Below are 23,692 nucleotides of genomic sequence, written 5' to 3'. Positions count from 1 at the left end.
CTCTGTTTCCATTACTAGGGAACCCACTTGGAAACTGAGATGTCATGGGCTCTCAGTATGGGTCCTAGGTTATCTCCATGAATGGCCCTTGGTTGGAGTATCAGCCTCAGAAAAGACCCCTGTGAACAGATTTTTTTGGTTCTGTTGTTCTCCTTGTGCAGCTCCTGTCCTCTCCAGGCCTTACTATCTCCCCCTGCTTTCATAAGATTCCCTGCACTCTGCCCAAAGTTTTGTTGCTTTTTAACTTCTTGAGTTTTTTATATATTCTGGTTATTAGCCTTTTGTCAGATATAGGGTTGGTGAGGATCCTTTTCCAGTCTCTAAGCTGTCGTTTTGTTTGATGACAGTGTCCTTTGCTTTACAGTTTCATAAGGCCTCATTTATTGATTGTTGATACTAGAGCCTGTGCTGTTGGTGTTCTGTTCAGGCAGTTGTCACCTGTGCCAATGAGGTCAAGATTCTTCCCCACTTTTTCTTCTAACAGATTTAGTGTGTCTGGTTTTATGTTGAGATCTTTGATCCACTTGGAAGTTAGTTTTGTGCAGAGTGATAAATATGGAACTATTTGCATTTTTCTACATGTAGACATTCAGTTGGACCAGTACCATTGGTTGAAGATGTTACCTTTTTTCCATTGTATGGTTTTGTCTTCTTTGTTAAAAATCAAGTATCCATAGGTGTGTGGGTTTATTTCTGGGTCTTCTATTTGATTCCATTGATACAGCATTCTGTTTCTATGCTAGTACCATGCAGTTTTTATTACTATTGTTCTGAGTACAGGTTGAGATCAGAGATGGAGATACCTACTGACAAACAATTTTTGTACAGGATCATTTTAGCAATTCTGTTTTTTTGTTGTTGTTGTTGTTATTGTTTTTCCATATGAAATTGAGAATTGTTCTTTCAAGTTCTGTAAAAAATTGTGTTGGTATTTTGATGAGAATTGCATTGAATCTGTAGATTGCTTTTGGCAGGATGGCCATTTCCACTATGTTAATCTTACCATCCATGAGCATGGGAGACCTTTTGGTATCTTCTATAGTTTCTTCCTTCAGACTCTTGAAGGTTTTTGTTTTGTTTTGTTTTGTTTTTTTCTTCAAACAGGTGTTTCACTTGCTTGGTTAGTGTCACACCAAGGTACTTTATGTCTTTGCTTAAAAATTTGATTTTAAATTATGCATATATTTGTAGATGTGTGTATGTACAAGTGAGTGCAGATACTCTCAGAGACCGGAAGACAAATCAGCTCCCTTGGAGCTGGTGTTACAGATGATTGAGCCATATAACACAGGTACAGGTAACTGAACTTGAGTCCTCTGCAAAACAGCACATGCTCTTAACCACTGAGTCATTTCTCTGGCTCATAGATACTTTCCCATCCATGTTTATTACCACACTATTCACAATCACTAGACTGTGAAAGAAATGTAGGTAGCCAACATCAGAAAAACAGAGAAAGAAAATGTGGTGCATATACACAATGGCACCTTTTTTCAACCATGAAGAACAATGAAGTTTTATCACTTGCAGAAAAACTGATGCAACTGGAGATCATCATATTAAGCAAATTAAACGAGTCCCAGAAAGATAACTGTATGTTTTATATGATTTGTGGTTCTTAGATTTTATATGGATATATAAAATCATCTATGTGTGTCTATGACATGAAACTAAAAGTGAAACTGTGTAGGAGAACAGAGTGAGCTAATAGAAGTGAGATTAAAATGAGAGATAGGGTATATGGGGAATATGCCTAATGTATAACGTATACTTGTGTGAAGACTTTAAAAATATTTTTAAAGATCTTGTGATGGAGCTGTAAAGATAGCTCAGTTAGTAAGAATGCACACCTCCCTTGTAGAGACACTGGCCTCAATTCCTAACTTTGGACTGTATTTTGACAGCTTTATTTACACATGCCTACTTCTCTCCAAGGCAATGTTTGTGGCAGAGTTGTGTGTAATCTTGAGGTTGAGGTGGCTAGATATTTAAGGTATTGATTTTTCCTTGCTTTTCCTCTGCTCCTTTTAGAACATCCATACTATTCAGGCAACCATGAACACACAGGATGGAAGAGCCTCAAGTTGGATACAACTTGGTTTCCTGTGTTTCTCCTCAGACAGTTAATAACATGGAAGTTAATTAAGCAGACAATCATCTGGATAGAGTCTTTGCAATGATAGACAAGGAAAGTACCAAAGTAGGTTGTCCTTTACGGTTTAGTATATTTACTTTAACTCTTATTCTTAACACTATAGTGAGGAAATATACCTATCAGTTATGGTAATAATAATACTAATAACAGGGAAATATCATGTTATCAAGTAAGATTATCAAATCAGTCATAAAACAAACAGAAACTAGGGAGCAAAAGGTGAGAAAAAGGTCAAAATGTATGGTACAAACATGTTTGAAGAGAAAAGGACAAGGTATACTGAGTTAGAATAGTGCTTGTTTAACTGAAACACGTGCAGATGTCCATCATGAAAGATAAGAGCATAGTTGTAAAATCACAGTGCTGAGCTAATATGGCATTAGTCAAAGGAAGGGATAGCTATATTCTCATTTCTCTCTTTTCCAAACAGGTTGCTAATGAAACGAAAAAGCAAAAGCAAATTTGTCAAAGATGGGTTTCATATTAAAGTATAGGGTAATCTTTATCATTGACTCAGAAACCTTAGTCCCCAAAAGGCCACAAGAGTATTCAAATTACATTTCTAAAACTCCAGAAAAGAGAATTGTGACCAGCCATTAGAAATGATGAGTCTCCCATTTCTTTCATAAGATTCCCTGGACTCTGTGAAAAGATTGGCTATGAGTCTCAACATCTGCCTCGATACCCTCCCTGCAAGGCAGAGCCTTTCAGAGGCCCTCTGTGATATCCTCCTGCCCTGTTCCCTGAGGACAGGAGCTCCAAAAAGATAGCAACAGATCCAAAAAGTCTGGGCACAGGGGTCTTTTCTGAGACTGATACTCCAGCCAAGGACCACTCATGGAGATGGCCTGGAACCCCTGCACAGAGGTAGCCCATGGCAGTTCATTGTCCAAGTGGGTTCCATAGTAATGGGGACAGGGACGGTCTCTGACAGGAACTGATTGGTCTGCTCTTTGATCACCAACCCTTGAGGGAGGAGCAGCCTTACCAGACCACAGAGGAAGACAATGCAGCCACTCCTGATGAGACCTGACAGGCTAGGGTCAGAGGGAAGGGGAGGAAGACCTCCCCTATCAGTAGACTTGGGAATGGTCATGAGAGCAGTTGAAGGAAAGACGATGGGATTGGGAGGGGATGAAAGAGGGGTTACAGCTGAGATACAAAGTGAATAAAATGTAATTAATAAAAATAAAAATAATTAAAAAAAGAAAGGATGAGTCAGGGAAAGGAACCATGAGATATAAAAGCCTACCACAGATATTCAGTTTGATCTAATATAATAAAGTGCTGAACACAGTTTCTAGACCCTATTTCAAGGACATTTAAGTTTCATACATTTATTAAAAATTTCACTATTGACAGTAGCACAATTATTAGATAGTTTTGGTTATTTTCCTGTTAATGATATTGGCTTATCTTATTATCTGAAAATTGTGATTAATCAACAGTCCTTTTTTGACAATCTATTTTCAAGGCAATACATATGCAAACAAACATATTTTTTGCTTTGGTATTATATTATTATTGTTGTTGTTGTTGTTATTTTACATCCTGACTATAATTTCTCCTCCCTTCTCTCCTCCCAGTTCCTCCACTACCCTTCCTCGGCCACACTCCCATCCACTCCTCCTTTCTTTCTCTTCAGAAAAGGGCAGGCCTCTCATGTTTATCAACCAAACATAGTATATCAAATTTCATTAAGACTAGGTACCACCCCTTGTATTAATGCTGGGCAAGGCAACCCAGGATGAGGAAAAGGGTTCCAAAAGTAAGTAAAAAATTTAGAGACAGCCTCTGCTCCCACTATTAGGAGTCCCACAAAAAGACCAAGCAACACAACTGTAACATATGCACTGAGGGCCTGTGTCAGTCACATGAAGTCTCTCTATTTGTCAGTTCAGCCTCTGTGTATCTCTGTGTGCATGCTAACTAACAGGTACATTGAATCCGGAAAAATATGCTTCATGATTGTTCCCCATTGCTAACTTCAAAATTAGAAGACAGAGTAAAACATGAGAGCATCTTCAATGTCTTTAAACCGCAGAGACATCTAGTATACCATGAATGAGATCTCAGGACAGAAAGATACAGACATGCAGCTTTCCATCCTCATAGGTTCTATGTCCCATGCTAGAATTTTACCTGGATTGATTTTGTACATGCCTAGGTAACCACAGCTACTGTGAGTTCATATATACCACAGCCATGTCAAGCCCAAAGGACAGCATTTCACAGCACTCTTCCTCATCCTTTGGTTCTCATATTCTTTCTACCCCATCTTCTGCAATGTTTCCTGAGCTTCAAGGGGGGAGGGGTAGTGGTGAATTGATATAGATGTTTAATTTATAGCTTAACACTATCAGTAACTTATTCTTATCACTTTGAACAGTAATGAATCTCTGCATTAACCTCCACCCACTATGATAAGTAGCTTCTCTGATCAAGACTGGGAAAAGCACAAATCTGAATATAAGCATAACCATTAGCTGGATGGTGATGGTGCACTTCTTTAATCCTAGCAATTGGGAGTCAGAGACAGGGGTATCTGAAGTGGAAGTTTCTGGTTTCTTTGGGAACTCATTTGTGTCATGTGAATACGTTTTTGTTTGTTTTGGTCCCAAGTGTGAGATGTGGGAATGTTTTTCCCGGAGGAAAACAGCCCCCTTGGAAAAAAAGCCCTCTTGAAAAGGCATGTGATGTTTATACTGAAAACTACCTTATGTGAGGGGTGTGGTTTCTGTGAGCTAGAAAACTTTCTCTGGTGGACTCTAAGAAGATATATATATATATATATATATATATATATATATATATATATATATATGCTCACAGACAGTGAGGCAACACTTTCTGCATCTCTACACGTTGAAATTGTTCACATTGCTTTTTATTGCTTTGTTGGTTTTCAAAGAGAGAAACACTCCAGAGAACTTTTCTTGCTGCTTTGATGGAGTTTTGCCATTTGGGTAGAGCCTAGCCACCTTTGCTGAGTGGTACCACTTCTGTTGCTGTTGCTTGCTGTTTACTGCTACTGCTATGGTTTGCTGCTTTGATGTTTGGCTGAACTGCTGGTATCCTAACTACTGAGACTGCTATATCACCAAAGAACCCAATGACCCTAATCAGCAGGAAGTAGCTAAAAGAGGTCCAAAGCTCCCTTCCCTACCTAAGACTAGGAGGTTGGAAGGGTGATAGAGCATTCAAAAACTTTAAATAAAGTAGGTGTTTGAAAAATCTAAGCCAACAGGGTTATTTGAGTTTGAGGCCAGACTAGTCTATGGAGTGATTTCCAGGACAGCCAGGGATACACAGAAAAACCTTGTCTCTAAAACAAAAATAAAAGCAGTTTGACAACATGACAACTCAGTAAAATGGTATCAATGAGTTCTCATTTTGTGCCGAGGACTTCCCCAGTCTTGAGTTTTGACAATGTTTACAGTACCAGGCATATATTTCTTCCTGTGGATTGGACCTCAAATTCAATGAAGAGAGTGATTAGTTTCCCTTAGAAACTGTCTTGCCATTAATGCACCAGTGGACATATCTTGCCTGTTGGTTACTATTGCTACATGCAAGCTGCAGTGCTGGGTAAGGCTATTGATGGTTTTTCTCCCTCATCAGCCTTCAAAGCACCTTGCAGAACTATGAAAGCTTGCTAGCAGGGGTAGTTTCCCGGTTATTATAAGAGTGCTTTATGCAACTAAAGATTGTGGTATCTATGGACAAACAATGGTAAATTGGTTGTCTCAAAACCTGTATTGTTTGGTGGCTCTGGGGTCTCACTTACCAGTAATTTGTACAGAGGTAACCTGTGCCTGTCACTGAGATTTTTAATAACCCATATCTTCAGGGAGCAGCATTGATCACGCATGTTGTTCATGGTGTACTTCTGTTCAACCCTCCGCTTTTTTTTCTTTTAAGTGTGTTGTGGGGGGCTGTCGTTGGTTTGCTTCGTTTGTCTCTTTATAGCCCTGGATGTCCTGGAACTCTGTAGACCAAGCTGGCCTTTAACTCAGAGATCTGCCTTCCTCTGCCCCTGCCTCTGCCTTACCTTGAAAGCGCTGGGATTAAAGATATGTGTCCCCACCAACCAGCCTTAATTGTGTTTTTTTTTTTTTTCTGTGGTGGCTTTCTTTTTTTTATTTTTTATTTTTTTCTTATCAGTTACATTTTATTAACTCTGTACCCCAGCCGTGTCCCGATCCCTCATTCCCTCCCAGTCCCTCCCTCCCTCCCTCCTCCCCACCGTGCCCCTTGCCAAGTCCATTGATAGGGGGGACCTCCTCCCCATTCATCTGATCCTGTTTTATCAGGTATCTTCAGGACTGGCTGCAAAGCTCTCCTCTGTGGCCTAACAAGACTGCTCCTCCCTTGGGGGGTGGGGAGGCCAAAGAGCCAGTCATTGAGTTCCTGTTAGAAATAGTCCTTGTTCTCCTCACTATGGGAAACCAATTGGTTACTGAGCTACCACAGGCTACATCTGAGCAGAGGTTCTAGGTTACATTCATACATGGTCCTTGGTTGCATGTCAGTCTCAGAAAAGACCCTGTGCCCAGATATCTTTGGTCCTTGTGGAGCTCCTAACTGGCTTAAAAACTAACGGTGGTTTTATAACCCTTCTTCATATATATCCTTAGTTTTGGTTATTTCTCCTCTCTTATCCCTCCTTTCTTTTACCCTCTGGCCCCCATCAGGATCTGAATCTTAAAAGCCTACTTAATTCTTCAAGCACATTTTCAAAACTGGTTTCTTTTAAAAAATATTACACTCATTTAACTGAGTGTACAAGTGTATATGTGTGGGTTAACACATGCCTTAGTGCATATGTGGAGGTCCAACTTGCAGGAATCATTCCCTCCTTTCATCATGCAGGACTAAAAACTAAACTCAAGTGTGCAGGCTTGTTAGCAAGTGCTTTTTTTTTTTTTTTTTTTGCTGGGTTGTCTCATCAGCCCCCAAACAGTTTGGTTTTTAATGGATATTGATGATAATGGTAATAACAATAATAATGATTGATGATCTCTGACCGATGAGATAAGTATTGATCTTTCCCTGAATTTTCAACACTTGTTTCTTTCTCTTATGCACCACTGAGATCCTAACTGGAACAAAATAGATGTTGTCATCCCATTGTTTTATTCTTCTTTGGGTGGACATAGGTCCTCCTGAGGAAACCAGGAAAGATCTTTAAGGAACTTTCCTTGGGGAAGGTTTAGATAAATTTCATTTCTTTTTACTCTGCGAGTGATTCTAAAGATGTCTATAACAATATTTTAAGTGTGCATGCTTCTAAAAGAGGCTTGAAAGTTAGAATTGTTTCTTAGGATAATGAGCCATCCTTGGCATCTCATAGTTGAGACACTGCTACCAGTAACTTGGCTTCTTTTTATCATTAGTTATCTTAGTCATATCTCTTCCCACCACGGTGCCAGACTCTAAGGCTATTTCAGTCCTAGACAGAGAAAGCTTTCTGGTACATCCCTGACACCAGCTGCCTGTCTGTCTGGGTATTTGCTTATTGCCTGTGGCCACCCCAGCAAACACTCAGTCAACAGTTTCTTTAGTATTGGCTCCTCCCTTGCTCCAGTCTGTTTTTTCAAGTGCCTTTGACCCTGAAGCCCAGATTAAGGGCAGCTGTACTTCTTCAGCCATGCTTCATGGTGGCCTTGGAGTGCATCCATCTCCCACTCAGCTCCTGGAGGCCCTGGAATGGAGAGGGAGAGAAAGAGCTTTGACCTAGACCTGGCTCACCTCACACCATAACTAACGAGCTTATTATTGCATGCAATAAACCTCAAACGAGCTTGACTCAGATTCTTAAAGGGCCAGTACTAACCAATCCATAGTTCCCAGCAGGCACAGTGTTAATTTTAAGAGCATCTTCTTAGCATGTAAAAGGGAGAAATATGTCTTCAGTATTCCACAGCATTCACTTGAAATCTTTCAAGGGGTGTGAGATTCCTTCTAATATTTGAATTAAAATGTTATATTTAAAATTCTTACGCTTTTCCTAAGTGCTTGTTTAAAGAGATGAATCTAAGAACGCATCAAGACTGAAATATTGGCCACCCTCACAATGGGAACTTGGTTGATAATGATGGTGGAGGTGGTGGTGGTGGTGGTAATGATAGTGATGATGATAGTAACACTAAACAAAATTTATTGAGTACCTCTTACATGTTTGGGCTCATTTAAAAATAAATTATGTAGTAGCTTATTGAGTCCTCATCACACTTTTGCCCTGCAAGGCATATATTATCCCATTTTATATGTTAGGAAACTGAGTTATAAAGGTGAACTAATTTTCTAAATTTCAGAAAATTCAACAGTTGGGTATTCAACAGCTTTAGAATACAGAGCACATATTTGTGGCATTTGCTCTATATTATTATCTTGTATCTCAGTGTGTTGAAAACAGGGGTTCCTCCCTCTACATTAATTCAGTCTCAGAGAAACAATGGAAGAATTTTCTTTGATAATTGAAAAATACCACTGGAATCTATTTCTTTATTCTTTTTAATTATAGCAGTCTGTGTCAACTCTTTAAAGAAGAACAATTAAAATAGCCTAGGTTTCTAGAATACAGATTCAATCATAATTTTACCACCCAAGGATAACCATTGCTAACATGTGAATGTTTTATTTAGTATTTTTGCCATCTAACATTTCATTAGCAATAAAAAAATGATTTTAAAAAAGTATAAAAAAAGAGAAATAAGTGTCATTCTCAATTCTACTCATTATTGGATTTCCATAGTCTCTTTGTATGTGTTTTTATGTATGTCATTCTGCTTTATAATCTGAGCTTTGTTATTTAATACTTTCTAACAAATGTCTTACATTTAAAAGCATACCCTTCCATGATATATCTTCAGCACCTGAGAGTCTCTCTTCCATCTGTTGCATTCTATTGGTGATGCTTATCTTTGTGGTTCCTGATCTTTTCTCTAAGTTCTCCAGCTTCAGGGTTGTCTCTGTTTGTGTTTTCTTTATTGATTCTAATTCTGTTTTCATGCCTTGCACCATCTCCTTCATCTGTTTGAATGTGGATTCCTGTCTCTCTATGATGATCTAAATTTTTTGGTTTGTTTCCTCTCTCTATGCCACTATTTGCACCTCTACTTGTGCCTCTATTTGTTTGGCTGTATTTGCTTGTATTTCTGCCCCGGCCAGCGGAGCTTGTTATTAACGGGGATAGAAGAGAATCCGAACCTGTAAAAGATGGGCGAGAAAGAGAAACCAGTCCAAGCAAACAGGTGCTTGTCAAGGACTAACTTTACTGAGCAGAATCAGCTTTTATAAAGGGTTCAGGATAAGGAAGTAGGGTGGGTGAAAAATTACAGATTCTTCTCGGCCAGGGGCCTGAAACATCTTGTGATAAGCCATGGTTCTGTGAGCACATCTCTGCTGTTGCCAAGCAGTATGTTTACCGCAGGTAAGGAAATGGGCAAGTTGAGGCAGGTTGGTGAGTTTGTACAGGTGGTCTCTGACATCTCCAAGCAGTATGTTTACTGCAGGTAAGGGAACAGGCAAATTGAGGCAAGTTGGTAAGCTTCCACAGGTGGTCTCTGAAGTTGGCGAGTTCCCTCAGGTGGTCCCTGACATATTTCTTTGAGAACTTTGTTCACTTTCTCTTCATTTGCTTCCATTTGTGTGGCTATTTCTTTGAGAGATTTGTTTGTTTCCTCCTTATGTGCCTCTAATAACTGGATAAGCATAGCTTTAAAATTATTATCCGATGAATTGGAGTATCCATTGATTTGGGGAGTTGCTGGTGAAGTCATGATGTCCTGATTTTTGTTGGATGTGTTCTTACACTGACCTCTGGCCATTTGCTTATCTGTAACCTTCACTGTTTATTCCTGGATGCTGCAGTTCAGACTGGTACCATCTTTCTCTGGTGTCTGGAGAATTCTTCAGGAAGATGAGAGAGGTTCAGTGGTTTGAGAGTATGCATTGGTGATTCAGCTGTACCAGTTTCGGAGTTTTAGATCCAGGTATGGTGCGCACTGGTCACCGCCATCTTGGATCCCCTCTCCATGGTATATGTGTTAGTTTTCTATTTCAGTGTTTCAAATTACTAAAAAAAAATTTCAGTGGTTTAAAACAACACATATTCATTATCTTTCAGTTTACAAAGGTCAGGAGAGTTTAGGACCAATTTATCTTAATTTTCTGCTCAGAGTATGACAAGGGTGTCATCATGATGCCAACTAGGGTATGTTCTGTCTGAGGGTTTAAGTCATATTTAACCTCACTGAGGTTATTAACAAAACATATTTTTGAGACTGTGTGATTGGGAGCTTGGATTCTTGCTAACTATTGACTTATAGCTATCACGGCCCCCTAAAAGAGTGGTTTTCAACCTGTAGATAGTGACCCTTTTGGCAAACCTCTAGACCTAAAAATATTTACATTACAATTCATAACAATAGCAAAATTGCAGTTATGAAGTAGAAATGAACATAATTTTATGGTTGGGGCTCACCACAACATGAGAAACTGTATTAAAGATTGAAAACCACTGTGCTAGAGGTTGCCTATAGTTCTCTGTCATGGGCCCCTCCCCATGGATGGTTAATAGTATGGCAGTATGCCAGATTGAAGTATTCTGTATTTCTATATATTATAGGAGTGATTATTTAACACCTTTGCTATATTCTGCTTGTTAGAAGCAAGGGCAAGTTTTCACTCACACTCAAAAAAAAAAAAAAAGGAAATTATTATACATATAAGAACATAGGGTAATTCTAAGGTCTGTTTTGCACATAGTATTTAAAACTGAAATATGCTATTTTAGATTTTAAGATAATCTTGTTATTACTTCTCTAATGAATCCCTTGTATTTGAACCTTAGCTCTTCCATGTTTTTGTATTTGTTAAGGAAATAGCAGTGATTAATGTATCAGCAAGCCTAATTTTTCTCCTGATACAACAAAATACTTGAGACAAATCTTATAAATATTAAACTTTATTTTGGCTCACATTTCAGACCCCTGTCCATGATCAGTTGGCCATGAACTTCTGCCAGAACACATGTGTTGGACTCTAGATGTCACCTTTGTGATTTAATCTTCTCACAGGCTCTTGATTACTTCACTTTCATGAAGATAAGAAATAGTTTCTGGGCCAAATGTTCCAGCACTATAAAAATGAATGAAAATAAAGCAATTTGAGAATTGGAGAGAGGCTTGGTGGCTCTTGTAAAGGACTCAGGTTTCATTCCCAGCATCCAGGTAGAAGATCACAATTGTCTGTAACTCCAGTCCCAATTAATATAATGCCTTCTTCTGGCTTCCTTGGGCACCAGGCACATACATGGTAAACAGACATTCATACGGGCAAAACATACATGTAAAATAAAAATTAAATAAAAAAAATAAATTGTTTTATCCTTCAAAGCAACCTTGAGGTAGCTGCAAACATTCTTTCCAGTTTATAGAAACTGAAGCTGGAGGGTAAGGAGAAAGATTTTCAATTTTGTTTTGTTTTGTTTTTGTTCTTGTTTTTGTTTGGTTTGGTTTGGTTTTTCCAGACAGGATTTCTCTGTGTAGCCTTGGCTGTCCTGGACTTGCTTTGTAGACCAGACTGGCCTTGAACTCAGGTGCCTTTGCCTCCTGAATGCTGGGATTAAAGGTTTGTGCCACCACACCCAGCTAACATTTTCAAATTGAACAGAGGAAAATCTGGGCCATATTCTAGCCGGTCCTCTTTTCAACTAAATGAGTATAAGCAAGTTATGGTTGCTGTCTTAGTTTACTGTCTTCTTTTCTGCCACTTTGCTCACATCAATGAGTTAGTGCTAGAACAAGTCTTTAGAAATGGCAGAGCAGTAATTCATCACAGCAGATGAATCATTTTGGGAGCTTCAGAAATGAGAGATGCCTGGACCCTAGCTGTGGATACTTGTGATATAATTGCTTTGTGCTGTAGGATGAGCATCAAAAAGGTTTAGGGCTTCCCAATGTGTCTAATGTGCTGAGACCCACAACCAGAACTGCCCATACGTGTGAGGAATTATTTGGGTCTTTTCTGAGCTGAAGACAAACTTCTGCTTTCAACTCCAGAGTCAACTTATAAGTTGATAACATGGGCCTCAGGGTAGCCGCAGTAGAAACATCATCATCATCATCATCATCATCATCAGCAGCAGCAGCAGCAGCAGCAGCAGCAGCAGTAGGTCCCTTTGGAAAGTAGCTCTATTGCTGCTGCTGCTGCTGCTGCTGCTGCTGCTGCTGCTGCTGCTGCTGCTGCTTGTTTTCCTCACATCACAGCTTCAGCATCCTGCTGTCTGTCCGTCAGCTTCACCACTGAGGCTGAGGGATCAGACGCTTGGCTGGCAGCCACTGGAGCTGGGTAGCAGATTTGCTGAGGTGTCTTTGGGGCCAGTCCAGACTTCCAGCTCGCCATGACTGCTGCGGATGAATTTTTCTAAACAGCTAAGTGCAGCTCAAAGGAAATGGGATCAATCAGTGGAATGAAAGTGCCAGTCAAGTTGTCTTAGTATGACAGAAAAAGCCAACACCAACTCTATTCTTTCCATGGCATCTGGTAAACTGGGAGAAGTATGCATGTTTCCTGAAGTCAGACACTACCTAGTGATTATGAGAAAAATGGTGTTGTAGAGAAAAATTCTAGCAAAGACAAGGAAGAAATGCCCTAAGCGTTGAGTTCCTGTTCCATGTGTTTATAATCTTGCTGAATCTGAGCATGACAATATCATAAGAATTTCGTGTGCTGGGAGTCCTGCCTATCTTCTCCGGCTTCAGCTATTGGCCATTTGGCTCTTTATTTTATTTTTTTTTAATTTATTTTTTAATTTATTCACTTTATATCCTGATCGTAGCCCTCTCCCTCATCTCATGCCAGTCCGAGAATCTGAGGCAGAAGGAGTTGCCAGCCAGACACAAAGGAAGAAACAGACACTGAGACTAAGAGACTGAGAGGTAATGAGCCACAGAATATAGATTAGCATAAAGGTGTTAATTTAAGTTAAAAGAGCTAGTTGGGAACAAGCTAAAGCTAAGACCAAGCTTTCGTATTAAAAAAAAAGGAAAAGAATTACATGTGTTTATTGCCCCTTCACAGATGAAGACATTGAGTGTTCTTATGAGGTCACATACCCAGAAAATGGCAAACCCAGAATGCCTGCCTTGGCCATTCAGCCTGCAATGTACTTGATTTTTTGCACACCGTTACTGGGGAAGGAAAGTTTGATCCCAGTAACTAATTTTATGTTAGTTCTCTTTCTTCTCATTAGGATTGTTGCCATCATGGCCTGTCTTTGGCACAAGTGTGAAACAGTGAAGGTTGTTTTTTGTAATGGACCATCTCCCTCACAGTGAATTAATTTAGTAATATTAAGGCTGTGATAGACCACCCCCGACTCTCTGAAGCCGAACACAACAGGTATCTATTGCTTGTTCACATAATGTTCGTGTGGCTATATAAGAATGAGAATTTCATCATGCAGATGCCTATGTTTTTTCTACCCAAAGTTTCACCTTCCAGGGTTTCAGGGTTGTCCCCAGGGCCTGTGCCTCTGAAAGGTACATGGGAGAAAGGAGTGCAGAAGTTCCTAGAGGAGGCCTCACAGCCTATACACTCACTTCTATTCAGATCTCAGTAAACACCTCTCAGTGATGTGAACACCTGTCATAAGGCAGGCTGGAAACTAGGAGCAAAGGAAGACAAGAATTAATTTTGGTAATCATATATTATTTGTGCCCATAACAATACATGCCCATGATGCCTCTTCATTTCTGAGGCCTCACCTTCTTGACCCTATCCATGTCCTTTCCAGAAAGCCACTTTGTGCTTCCATTCTGTTCTCTGATTGACAGTGATCTTCTACCAATTTTCTGTTTATTGTGTCATGGCTATGACAGGAACATCAGGGATACCTGGGAGTTCTCCTGGAACCATCTTCCACCCTAGTGGTGCTAGAGTCATACCTTGTGGGCCTCTCAAAAAGTATCTATCTTATCTTATGTCAGCTCTTCAGAACAGGTGGACAGGTGGCCAACCTTTGGCTTGGCTCTAATGATGACAAATGTCCGTGTCCTGGAGTCAGAAAGCCCAGACTGTTTTGTCTGCAGCCTCTCCTCCTTGGTGTGTTTTCTTTTTTATCAGCTCTTCTTCAGGCCCCAGGGAGATGGGCTTTACAGTGATGGACACTGAGAGTTTTCAAAAGTGCCAGTTCTGCTAATGAGTCTGTTAAGCCCCTATCTGTTTATTGATAGAGTAAAATGAAATTTGGATTCTAATTTAAATGTAGTCATTTGGGATGATGGAAGGAATCTTTTACAAGCTATTCAGGCTCTCATTTGAACACTTGTCTTTCAGAACTTCCTGGATTCCATGATGAGAATGACTTAGGGTTCCTAGACTTCTGAGGATGCTATGCTGACATCTTTAGCTGTTGACCCTTGGAGTGAGGCCTTTCTCAGTGTCTGGACAAGAAGCCCATGGCCACCTCAGTATGATCACACCTTTCTTGGGTTCCTGATGTGTCTGAAACCTCTTGGTGTCTGTTGAGGTCTACTGAAAGTAATAATGTCATCTTGAGGTGGCCTTATAGCAGAACCTCTGGCCCTTAACCCATACATCCCTGCATAAACTAAAGGCAGCTTGGCAAGGCCAGAGACTGGTCTGCTTGATCCCACTATGCTGCCCAGCTGAGTTCAAGCTGATTGGTTCAGGTTTATTTGAGTTCCCCAGTTTCTCCATTTAGCCCAGAAAGGGGAGATGGGGTAAATAAATACTATTGCTTCTGTCCCATTTGCCTTTCTGAGTGAGGATTATTCATCTTACCCAGGGTCCTCCTTCTTGCTTAGCTTCTTTAGGTGTACAGATTTTAGTATGTTTATCCTATATTATATGTCTAATATTCACTTATAAGTGAGTATATACCATGTGTGTCTTTCTGCTTCTGGGATACCTCACTCATAGTGATCTTTTCTAGATCCTACCATTTGCCTGCAAATTTCATGATTTCCTTGTTTTTAATTGCTGAGTAGTATTCCATTGTGTAAAATTACCACAATTTTTGTATCCATTCCTCAGTTGAGGGACATCTGGGTTGTTTCCAGATTCTGGCTATTACAAATAAAGCTGCTACAAACATGGTTGAGCAAATGTCCTTATTGTGTACTTGAACATATTTTGGATATATGCCTAGGAGTGGTATAGCTGGATCTTGAGGAAGCGCTATTCCTAGTTGTCTGAGAAAGTGCCAGATTGATTTCCAAAGTGAAACCAGCTTTCTTAGGCCATGCTATTGAAAGCAAGGGAAAACTGAGAGATCCCTATGGACTTACCCCACTACAGATGCTACCATACTTGCTTAGTTAACCTCTGAGTGTGTGCCACCCTGCCTTAGCCAGTAATGCCCTCAAACCCCAACCTCTGGTCACCTCGTGAATCAACTCTTTTGTGGAACTAATCCTTTCAGTGATTAAGCACAAATGGCAAGAGCCAGCCAGTCAAAATGTGGCATATTCTGGCTGTGGAGATGATACCGAAAGTCCTGGTTTAATTAGGGTTGCATGTAAAATAAGCCCGACTGAGTTCCCCAAATTTAGTCTTTCTTTGCATCTCAGATCCACAATGTCTCAAGGTTTTATCGTGTCTCACTCCCATTCAATCTTTGCTTGCCTACAACCCTCCTGACTTAATTTATGGATGTGACTCTTGAGCCTCTCTTTTGGCTTTTGTACCACACAGCAAGCTCTGGTATGATTAGAAGACACCAAGACTCCCCACTCCTTGTGTCTTTCTCCAATACAAAGGGACTAAGGAGTCTTCAGTCTTCAGTATGGTGTTCTCCTATTTGGACTCTAAGAAATTGTTGTGGATAAGTTAGTTAGCAAAACTTATGCTTATGCTATGGTGGGTAGCATTGTAGCCACAGTTTCCTCTGTTCCCTGTATTTACACTCTTGCAATGTTTGTGTATCTTATCTGGCCATGTGACTTAATTCAGCCACTGGGACAAATGTAATCATGACTTAAGATGAGACAAAAAGTACCTGCATAATGGAGGCTTGGTGTTGTAGGAGCCCTTCATTCATTCTATGAAGCTTAGGTTAGCCAGCTGCCAGATGAAAAAAACAGGTGAAAGAGAATCAAGGTGCTTCAGCAGAATGCCAGCCAGCCTTTCGCTGATTGACCTGCTGCTACTAATGATGCTCAAGGAGGCCCATCAATCAGTTAAACTGAATGAGCATCAGAAAAGCCTGGAGAGCTGAGTCCAAGTCAGACTGACATCCCCACAAATTAGATGCCCAATTGTTGCTGATCTGAAGGTAGCTTTGAGTAAAGTATACAGGGCATAATTCGTGCTCAAGCATATGTGAGTTGCTGTCTTCCTCTTTCCCTTGCCTCACAATCATACTCTTTATTAACGGATATATCTGTATCTGAATCTGTATCTGTATCTATATCTATATATCCATCTGGAAGAACTACAAGTTAAACCAAGACCACTGTTTTTCATTTGTTTGTTTGTTTTTTTGTTTGTTTTTTCATGCAACATCTCCCTGACCAGCACAGCTCACACTTTGCTATTTTCATTTGTGGCCAAACATATTTTCAAACAAAACAAAACAAAACACAAACAAATAATAAAAAATGGCTATGTCATTTCTAATTCCACGTGCTCCTTCAGAACTTAACCACAGCCTCACCAAAAGGTGGAGTTTATATTTCTTCCTTGAGAACGCTGGATTAGCCTTTGTGGCAGTCTTATTAGTACACAATACTAGTTTTGACTGCTATTTAGCTTCAGCGCGTGATAGGCGTTCCTTTGGCTTGGAATGTGCTTATATCCCCTTACCACCATGACAAGTTTTGTTACTGTCGTGTAGGAAGTTTGACTACCCTATGGCTGCCATGTTGGAAATGTCACATAGAGAGAGCACATGGAGATGCCCAAGGAGCCCTAGTTGTTTGTCTGGAGCTGTTCATATCTTTCCAGTCGGGATATAAAACCTGTGAAACATTAAGGCAGCCAAAAGACTTTAGCCCTGTTTGCAATTCAGTTTCAGTCACACCAGTAACTAGGACACAACTTTTTAGGAAGCAACAGGCAATTTTCCACCTCAATATCATACATGTAGTTAACATGTTTTTTCCCCTTATATAAGCTTTGAACTGAGATACTCAAGGCTCTGTTGGCCTAGGAGACAGTGAACATGAGAGGCAGTCATTGACGACCAATACGAAGCTCAATGAGGAAGAAAATTCTGTATCAGTAAAAATGCGAGGTCCTGAGTTTAAAATTAAATTTTAAGTAAAATTATATTTTTTCACATTTCAAATACCAGCAAAGATCTGTAGCTAAAAGATCTGTAGCTAACAGTGACTAACAGGCATCCTAATCATATTAGACATTAACTAATAATAGCTAAATCTGGACACCTACTATGTATCATGGGCTGAGTAAGTTAATCACTGTACTACCATATGGGAAATGTGTTATAATCCATTAAAAAATCACCTCCCCTCTGGAGGTGCAGCCTTGCCAGGCCATAGAGGAAGATGATGCAGCCAGCCTTGATGAGACCTGATAAGCTTGGGTCAGATAGAAGGGGAGGAGGACCTCCCTTATTAGTGGACTGGGGAAAGGGCATAGGGGGAGAAGAGGGAGGGTGGATGAGACTATGAGGAGATGAGGGAGGGGGCTGCAGATGGGATATAAAGTGAATAAATTGTAATAAATAAATATATAAATAAAATTGAACACCTTTAGGGTATATGCCTAGGAGTGATACAGCACAGTCTTGAGGTATAACTATTCCCAATTTTCTGAGAAAGTGCCAGATTGGTACTTCCACAGTGGTTTTACAAGTTCGCACTCCCACCAGCAATGGAGGAATGTTCTTCTTGCTCCACATCCTCACTAGCATGTGTTGTCATTTGAGTTTTTTGATCTTAGCCATTCTGATAGGTGTAGGATGGAATCTTGGAACCATTTTGATTTACATTTCCCTGATGACTAAGGACATTGAACATTTCTTAGATATTCCTCTGTTGAGAATTCTTAATTTAGCTCTGTACCACCCCCTCCCTTTTGAGACAGTGTTTCTCTGTGTAGCCTTAGCTGTCCCGGAATCCCTGGACTCTGTTTGTAGACCAGGCTGGCTTCAAACTTACAGAAATCCGCCTGTCTCTGCTTTCCCAAGTGCTGGGATTGCAGGTGTGTGCCACCAAGCCCTGCAGTACCCCATTTTTTTTAAATAACCTTTTTTTAAATTTTTTATTTAACTTTTTTCTAATTTTTTTAACTTTTACTAATTACACTTTATTAATTTTGTATCCCCCCATAAGCCCCTCCCTCTTCCCCTCCCGGTCCCACCCTCCCCCCTTTCTGCATGCATGCCACTCCCCAAGTCCACTGATAGGGGAGGTTCTCCTCTCCTTCTTTCTGATCTTAGTCTATCAGTTCTCATCAGAAGTGGCTGCATTGTCAGGGTTCTAGGTTATCTCCATAGATAGTCCTTGGTTGGAGTATGAGTCTCTGGGAAGTTCCCTGTGTTCAAATTTTCTTGTTCTGTTGCTCTCCTTGTGGAGTTCCTGTCCTCTCCAGCTCTTACTATTTCACTCTGCCCATCAGTTGGCCATCAGGCTCAGCATCTGCTTTGACAGTCTGCACGGCAGAGGCTTTCAGAGGCCCTCTGTGGCAGGTTCCAAGGTTGTTTCCTGTTTTCTTTTTCTTCTGATGTACATCCTCTTTGCCTTTCAGGATGGGGATTGAACATTTTAGTTAGGGTCCTCTTTTTTGCTTAGTTTGTTTAGATGTACAGATTTTAGTGGGTTTATTCTATGTTGTATGTTTATATGAGTGAGTATATACCATGCGTGTCTTTTTGCTTCTGGGACAACTCACTCAGGATGATCCTTTCCAGGTCCCACCATTTACCTGCAAATTTCATGATTTCCTTATTTTTCATTGCTGAGTAATACTCCATTGTATAGATGTACCACAGTTTCTGCATCCATTCTTCAGTTGAGGGGCATCTGGGCTGTTTCCAGCTTCTGGCTATTACAAATAAAACTGCCACAAACATGGTTGAGCTAATGTCCTTATTGTGTACTTGAGCCTCTTTTGGATATATACCTAGCAGTGGTATGGCTGGATCTTGAGGAAGCGCTATTCCTAGTTGTCTGAGAAAGCGCCAGATTGCTTTCCAGAGTAGTTGTACAAGTTTACATTCTCAGCAGCAGTGGAGGAGGGTTCCCCTTTCTCCACAACCTCTCCAGCATGTGTTTTCACTTGAGTTTTTGATCTTGGCCATTCTGATGGGTGTAAGGTGAAATCTCAGGGTTGTTTTGATTTGCATTTCCCTAATGGCTAATGAGGTTGAGCATTTCTTTAAGTGTTTCTCTGCCATTCGATATTCCTCTACAGAGAATTCTCTCTTTAGCTCTGTTCCCCATTTTTTAATTGGATTACTTGGTTTGCTGCTTTTCAGCTTCTTTATTTCTTTATATACACTGGATATGAGTCCTCTGTCAGATAAAGGTTTGGTGAAGATTTTTTCCCAATTTGTAGGCAGTCATTTCGTTTTGATGATGGTGTCCTTTGCTTTACAGAAGCTTTTCAGTTTCATGAGGTCCCATTTATTGATTGTTGCTCTTAGAGCCTGTGCTGTTGGTGTTCTGTTAAGGAAGTTTTCTCCTGTACCAATGAGTTCTAGAGTCTTCCCCACTTTTTCTTCTAACCGATTAAATGTGTCTCGTTTTATGTTGAGGTCTTTGATCCACTTGGACTTCAGTTTTGTGCAGGGTGATAAGTATGGATCTATTTGCATTTTCTACATGTAGATATCCAGTTAGACCAGCACCATTTGTTGAAGATGCTATCTTTTTTTCCATTGTACGGTTTTGGCATCTTTGTCAAAATCAGGTGTCCATAAGTTTGTGGGTTTATTTCTGGGTCTTCTGTTCGGTTCCATTGATCCACCATTCTGTTTCTATGCCAGTACCATGCAGTTTTTTATAACTGTTGCTCTATAGTACAGCTTGAGATCAGGGATGGAGATACCTCCAGAAGATCTTTTATTGTAGAGGATTGTTTTAGCAATTCTGGGTTTCCTGTTATTCCATATGAAGTTGAGACTTTTTCTTTCGAGGTCTGCAAAGAATTGTGTTGGTAATTTTATGGGAATTGCATTAAATCTGTAGATTGCTTTTGGTAAGATGGCCATTTTTACTATGTTAATCCTGCCAAGCCATGAGCATGGGAGATCTTTCCATCTTCTCATATATTCTTCTAATTCTTTCTTCAGAGACTTGAAATTTTTTTCATACAAGTCTTTGACTTGCTTGGTTAGGGTTACACCAAGGTATTTATGTCATTTGTGGCTATTGTGAATGGTGTTGTTTCTCTAATTTCTTTCTCATCCTTTTTGTCTTTTGTATACAGGAGTGCTACTGATTTTTTTGAGTTGGAGTACCCCATTTTTAATTGGATTATTTTGTTTGTTTGTTTTTAATTTCTTGAGTTCTTTATATATTTTGAATATTAGTCCTCTGTGGGATGTAGGTTGGTGAAGATCTTTTCCCAATCTGTAGTCTGCTTTTTTGTTCTGTTTGCAGTGTCTTTCCCCTCTTATCTGATTTTTTTTTAGATTTGTTTATCATGTATATTGTTCTGTCTGTATGTACACCTGCAGGCCAGAAGAGGGCACCAGATCTCACTATAGATGATTATGAGCCACCATGTGGTTGCTAGGAATTGAACTCAGGAGCTCTGGAAGAACAGCCAGTGCTCTTAACCTCTGAGCCACCTCTCCAGCCCAAACTGTGTAGCCCAGGCTGGACTCGAACTTGTGATCCTCCTGCCTCTGCTTCCTTCAGCAAATACTACCACTGTGCACCACCACAACCAGTCTGAATTTTTAAAGGCAGGGGTCTCACTCTTCTCCCCCCTTCCCCCATGACAAGATCGCACCAACCCAGGCAGACCTTGAACTTGTGACAACCTTTCTCCCTTCTTCCTTTCCCCTTTCCCTCCCTCTCTTCCTTCTTTTATTCCTCCCTTCTTTCCTCTTGTGCTGTTAGGGATAGAGCCCAGGGCTTCATGAATGCAAAAGAAATACTTTACCACTGAGCAGCAATCTCAGTCCCATGCTGCTTCTTGATGGTTATTTCTAAACAAACATTTTAAAGTTCACATCTAAGAAAAATAACATCAAGGAGTAGATGATTTTTAAACAAATGTGGATATCTGGGGACACTATTATGAAAATTTGAGTTAAAGATATTCAAAGTAGAGTCTGCCTTTAGAAAATGTTGTACGGAAAATTTTTACAAAATCATGAGATTAAGAATTGTGAATCACATCCCTGGCAACAAACAGAGAGACACTTTGTTGCCGTTGTTGTTCTTAAATCATTCAGGGGCAGAGCAGATGACAGTCCTTTGTTTATCCTAGCTTGATGCTTGGCTTGGTGGCCAAAAATTGTCTTATGCCCAGGACTCGTAAAAATCCAATCCAGTCCAATCAGGCAGCACAATGCAGGAGGAGGAAGACAGACAGAGAGGCCTGTGGAAAATCCATGCTACCCAGAGACCTGCCCTCCAGTGCATGACACAGGTGGGCCATAGACATTTGCTTGCTGTCAAACCACACAGCATGGATGGAAGATGTCAAATAAGGGCCTGCCAGTCATGTGGCTAGCCTCCAACAGGAGCCACAACAATGTTCGAGTATGTGGTAGTCAGATGGGAGAAAAAGAGAAGTGGGGCAGTTTGAGCATTATGAAGAGAGATGGAACAGGAGACTCAAGTGGAGTGAGAAGTAGAGTGTCATGAATGGCTGGCCCTGTCACCTGGGTCCATGATGAGGTCCCAGCCCTAACTGCTGTTGAGGGCCATGTCTGGGTCTGTAACGTGGCAGGATTTAGTGTCAATGTCTGTGGCTAATTTTACCACTCGAGAACATAGGCACATCCCTGGTCAGGGCAGCCTCTAGGGATCATGTAGATGTCCAGGGAATGTACATAACTGTCCCTGCCCCTCACTGCCTGGACTGCTCTGGAAAGATAGCCCCCACCTCTCACCAGCACCAGCACTTGGGAGCTGGTTCTGGAGGCATGTGTGTGGGTGAGCTGGCCAGGACAGCTGACCTTGCCTTCTGCGGTTGGCAGCACTGGGTGGCCTAGAAGAAGCAGTGCTGCTGAGCTCACCCTGGTGGTATGGATAAGATAAGGGAAAGCCAGCACGCTGACCAGCTCAACCACCACCCAGACCCAGATCCAGGGCTCTGAGTTGGCCCACCCCCAAATCTATATCATCTGTGAACTGTTAGGGTGTGTAAAAAGGGCCAGTCTTGCTGCTGATCCAAAGCTTCAGGATCTCCATGACACACGACAACGACAACAACAGGATATCCAGGAGGCGTCCCGGTGAGGATCCGATATTGATGGTATCACAGAAGACAGAGACCTCGAGCCAGACCAATGACTCATTACGGTGAACATTTGCAAGAGAAGATACGAGGACAGATGGATATATTGTGTGACACACAGTGATGTACTACAGCTCCAAAGGGAGATGTTTTCAATGCTTTGCTGTGTGTGTGTATGTGTTATTTTGGGTGGGAGGTTGCACGAACAAAGGGCAGATATTCGGGGCATGGGACTGGGTTGCACGATGTGAAGCTCAAAGATTTAATACAAAGTTAAAAAAGAGTTTTGAATCAACACTCTATTCTACATGCAATCAGATGCTTTAGCTGCTTCTGTAAGTGTGAGAAAACCTTTTTTGTACCTATTAGTTACCAATACAATCTCTGTAAAATGTGATGCAGTCATGCCCTATTCATCCCGTTATACCTTGTAAATATATACAATATAATTTTTCACTTAAAAATGAAAAACTTAAAAAAAAAGTCCTCAATGAACATTTTAGAGTCAGTGTTTAAAGAGTAAAGCAATGCCAGTGACCTAAAGTTCATTACACACATGGATAAAATAACAAAATTTGGTTTCAAGCCAGCGTATGTGTTGGAAGGAGGCTTTTCCTCTAAAATAATTGCAGAATTTGGCCGTCTAAATCCTTCTTCCTGCAGCGGAAGTGAGCTTAAAAGGTGGACATCAGATAGGTCCTGTGCTCCAGATGGAACACTCTAGGGGTTTTACTGCACCTGACACCCTCTCTCTCTTACCCTCTGCTCCTATGAGCTCTGGCCTCACTCTGTGTCTTTTTAAAATGTGTCTACTTTTGTAGCCTATGACTCATAGTTTCTCAAGCCTTCATCTAACTGGCTTCTTCCCTTCCTTTGGATCCCAGCAAAAACATCACCACTTCAGAGATGTTTTCCCAATTTGCCACATGTAGTCCTACTCTTTATCACCCTACCCCGTTTTTGTCCCAAGTGGAGCACATCACTGTAAATTATCTTAGTCATCTGTTTTTGGTATCTTCTTTACTTTGTGTCTCCTCCTAGATCGCAGAGTTTCCACTGCCTTAGTTTTAATATGTAATGATCTGCTCCAAAACCTATAGGCTTTACCATCTCTTATTTAATTAT

The 23,692-nt window shown here is 40.6% G+C and overlaps 1 non-coding gene across 1 annotated transcript; it reads left to right on the top strand.

The window, feature by feature from the left end:
- Nucleotides 1–21,498: 21,498 nt before the first annotated feature.
- LOC129683171 (small nucleolar RNA SNORA48) lies at nucleotides 21,499–21,643 on the top strand. The gene has a single exon (XR_008721116.1). It is a non-coding gene; the product is annotated as a small nucleolar RNA SNORA48 (small nucleolar RNA).
- Nucleotides 21,644–23,692: the final 2,049 nt, after the last annotated feature.

The sequence above is a fragment of the Psammomys obesus genome, unplaced genomic scaffold (genome assembly GCF_907164565.1).
Source record: "Psammomys obesus unplaced genomic scaffold, mPsaObe1.curated_primary_1811, whole genome shotgun sequence".
Taxonomy (NCBI): domain Eukaryota; kingdom Metazoa; phylum Chordata; class Mammalia; order Rodentia; family Muridae; genus Psammomys; species Psammomys obesus.
Note: the sequence above shows the minus strand (reverse complement) of the source record. Positions and strands in the feature narration are given on the sequence as shown.